Genomic DNA, 4,680 nt, shown 5'->3' on the forward strand with positions numbered 1-4,680 from the left:
ACTTTAATTTAAAATTTGTTTTCTCTTCTATAAAAATACTGTTTATCACAGATTTCACCCATCGAATGAAATGCTTTATAGTTGTATCAAAATCATTATCTGATAAATGAAGTACAGAGGCTTTCAAATTCAATATATTACCAAGAAAATTAAATCAATATTAAATAAGGAATAGTGAAACTTAGAGAATTTGTATCAGTATGAATATTAAACAATGAATTCTTAAATGATACAGTAATTTTATCCATAGTGTATTCTAGAATTATTAGTCACTTAGGTCTCCACAAAAGTGACTGTGGATGTTCAGTGGATCCCTGTGAAATCTCGCTAAATGTACAAAGCACTTGAAGTTTAAAATAGCTAGCTTTTGTGCTTTGGACAATTTCTATTCTAAAAGTTCATTTACACCTTGTTAAACATGCAGCACACATTTTTACATGGAAAAATTCTATTGCAACAAATATCCAGTAGTCTTTTTCATATATGCAGTAGGCAAAACTCAGTGAATGAATAAGATTAATAAAAGGGAGTATAAGGAAGAGAAAGCCTTTGGAGAATACATATATTAAGTTACCTGAAAGAGCATAAGGAAGCAGCAAAGGAATCATAAATGAGGATGAATCAAGAGTGTGTTGTCTCTGATGCAAACGTAAGAGATTGCTTCCAGTGAGAGAGAGGAAACAATAGGATCTACATTTTATGAGAGGAGAAAAATGACTCAATATGCTCATTGGATTAGATAAGTTGGTCATCTTTGGTTATCCCTGAAAGAAAAATTTTAGTAGAGTGTTATGGGAAAAAAAAAAACAGCTTATAAGAGGCTGAAAATACAGGAGGAGAGAACTAAAGGAATCAGGTTTGGACAACTGGTTTTTCAAGAAATTAAATTACTCAGGTGCAGATATAAGGTATCAAAATAGTTGGACAAGATAAGTTTAGTGAAGAGGTTCCCAAACTTATTTGGCCTACCACCCAATTTTCCAAAAAAAAAAATTCTCAACACCCCCCTGGAAATCTACTTTTTAAAAACTCTTTAACAGTCATTTTTAATTTGCTTCATTTCAAAATATATACACATTTTTTAAAATGACACCTTATATTTTGAAGATGGAGACTGGAAAGCAGGGACTAGCATGAGCTCCCAACCAAGTCCCTCCAAAAACCTATACAAAAATGGCTCTGAACCAATTCTAGAACTGCAGAAACCAGAAAACAGCAGAGGGAAGCAGGGCTCCAGCCCAGCACAGCCTGGATGGTCTCTGGGTGAGGTCTATCCCACACGGAGCTGTGAACTGGGAGCTGGGAGCAGAGCAGAGCCCAGCGTGAGCAGCTCGGACCAACCAGACCAGGAGCCTGGTGGAGCAGGCCCTAGCGCCCTGAATCAGTGAGCTGCAGCAGTTACCAGACTTCTCAACCCACAAACACCAAAGACAGCAGAGAAGGTTAGTGGGAAAAGTGGCGAGTGTGGAAGGAGTTCGCGGTTTGGCCACCGCCCCATGGCAGCAGAGGTGGGGCAGCTACAGCTTCAGTTGCTTCCGGCCCCAAGCCCACCTGATGGGAGGAATTAAGTGGCTGATCAGAGCAAGAGTGCACAGCCTGCTGAAGATTAAGCCCAGTCCGGGTTGGGGGTTCTTGGGGAAGGAGCAGTGCTGGTGTGGCAGAGCTGGCACATCCCCCCCAAACTTGGAACATAGAACTCTTTAGTCTACAAGCAGTCATACTACACTGAAAAACTCAAGGGTCAAGTTAGTTGGTTGGGAAGATGGCCAGGCAGTGAAAAAACACCCAGATTCAGTCTCAGATGTTGGATTCTTTCTTTGGTGACAAAGAAGACCAAAACATACAACCTAAAGAAGTCAACAACATGCAAGAGCCTACACCAAAAGCCTCCAAGAAAAACATGAACTGATCCCAGGCCATGGAAGAGCTCAAAAAGGATTTGGAAAAGCAAGTTAGAGAAGTAGAGGAAAAATTAGGAAGAGAAATGGGAAGGATGCGAGAAAACCATGAAAAACAAGTCAATGACTTGCTAAAGGAGACCCCCCCAAAATACTGAAAAATACACTGAAGAAAACAACACCTTAAAAAATAGACTAACTCAAATGGCAAAAGAGCTCCAAAAAGCCAATGAGGAGAAGAATGCCTTGAAAGGCAGAATTAGCCAACTGGAAAAGAAGGTCCAAAAGACCACTGAAAGAAAATATTACCTTAAAAATGAGATTGGAGTGAGTGGAAGCTAGTGACTTCATGAGAAATCAAGATATTATAAAACAGAACCAAAGGAATGAAAAAAATGGGAGACAATGTGAAATATCTCATTGGAAAAACCACTGACTTGGAAAATAGATCCAGGAGAGAGAATTTAAAAATTATTGGACTACCTGAAAGCCATAATCAAAAAAGCACCTAGACATCATCTTTCAAGAAATTATCAAGGAGAAGTGCCCTGATATTGTAGAGCCACAGGGCAAAATAGAAATTGAAAGAATCCACCGATCGCCTCCTCAAATAGATCCCAAAAAGAAATCACCTAGGAATATTGTCACCAAATTCCAGAGCTCCCAGATCAAGGAGAAAATATTGCAAGCAGCCAGAAAGAAACAATTTGAGTATTGTGGAAACACAATCAGAATAACCAAAGATCTGGTAGCTTCTACCTTAAGAGATCGAAGGGATTGGAATATGATATTCTGCAGGTCAATGGAGCTAGGATTAAAACCTAGAATCACCTACCCAGCAAAACTGAATATCATGCTCCAAGGCAGAATATGGATTTTCAATAAAACAGAGGACTTTCAAGCTTTCTCAGTGAAAAGACCAGAGCTGAATAGAAAATTTGACTTTCAAACACAAGAATCAAGAGAAGCATGAAAAGGTAAACAAGAAAGAGAAATCATAAGGGACTTGCTAAAGTTGAACTGTTTTGTTTACATTCCTACATGGAAAGATGATGTGTATGATTCATGAGACCTCAATATCATAGTAGCTGAAAGGAGTATGCATACACACACACACACACACACACACACACACACACACACACACACATATACATATATATATGTTTATGTGTATATATATATATAAGTGAATGTGCATGTATGTATATATGTATGTGTATATACATATATATATATATATATATATATATATATAGAGAGAGAGAGAGAGAGAGAGAGAGAGAGAGAGAGAGAGAGAGAGAGGGAGAGGGAGAGCGGACACAGGATGAGTTGAAGATGAAGGGAAGATATCTAAAAGAAATAAAATGAAATTAAGGGATGAGAGAGGAATATATTGAGAGAGGGAGATAGGGAGAGATAGAATGGTGTGGATTATCTCGCATAAAGGTGGAAAGAGGAAGCAGTCCTGTGGGAGGAGGGGAGAGGGCAGGTGAGGGGGGAATGAGTGAATCTTGCTCTCATCAAATTTGGCCTGAGGAGGGAATACCATACATACTTAATTGAGTATCTTACCCCACAGGAAAGAAGAGGGAAGAAGATAAAAAAAGGGGGGGATGATAGAGGGGAGGGCAGGTGGGGGTGGAGGTAATCAAAAACAAACATTTTCGAAAGGGGACATGGTCAAGGGAGAAAATTCAATAAAGGGGGATGGGCTGGGAAGGAGCAAAATATAGTTAGTCTTTCACAACATGAGTATTGTGGAAGGGTTATACATAATGATCCACATGTGGCCTATGTTGAATTGCTTGACTTCTTAGGGAGGGTGGGTGGGAAGGGAAGAGGGGAGAGAATGTGGAACTCAAAGTTTTAAAAACAGATGTTCAAAAACAAAAAAAAAATGTTTCTGCATGCAACTAGAAAATAACATACACAGGCAATGGGGCATAGAAATGTATCTTGCCCTACAAGAAAGGAAGGGAAAAGGGGATGGGAAAGGAGTGGGGTGATAGAAGGGAGGACTGAATGGGGAACGGGGCAACCAGAACATATGTCATCTTGCAGTGGGGGGGGGGGTAGGGTAGAAATGGGGAGAATATTTGTAATTCAAACTCTTGTGAAAATCAATGCTGAAAACTAAATATGTTAAATAAATAAATTTTAAAAAGCCTCTTATTTTTATGCTTTACAAGATAGCACATGTTAAAAAAAATGACACCTTAAATTTAGTATTTAGTTTAAATTTGTGGGGTTTTTTGGCATTGAAATTATGAAGCTGTAATATTGCATCATATAACTATATGGTATCATATTGTAAACAATTCATTGCACACACATATTCCTGCTAATACATGCTGGACTTCCCAACAACGCCGGAAATGTTTGCCTGCCAAAAGTTGCTTGTTAAGACCTATTGGTAGACTTGACCACTGATAATTATAGCTTTTATTTTGTGTGTTTCTTTGGAAACCAATGTAATCACTATGACTTTAACTCTGTTACACGATAAATAAAACATGTACGAATGCTTTTGTCAAAATTTTTTTCTTATCTTCTTTTCTTATGCTTCCCCTACCCCATTACTTTTATTCAATGCCTCCCAATTACACCTGAGGCTACAACCACTCCCCCTGGATCTTTCCAGCATCCCTCCAGGGGGTGGTATCATCCACTCTGGGAACCTATGGTAAGGAATTATTTTTAAGGTTGAGGAAACATGAACATATTTGTAGGCATATGGGAGAAAAATCAGTCCAAAATAGATTGAAGACATATGATCAAA

Source organism: Trichosurus vulpecula, chromosome 3, assembly GCF_011100635.1.
Source record: "Trichosurus vulpecula isolate mTriVul1 chromosome 3, mTriVul1.pri, whole genome shotgun sequence".
Lineage (NCBI taxonomy): Eukaryota > Metazoa > Chordata > Mammalia > Diprotodontia > Phalangeridae > Trichosurus > Trichosurus vulpecula.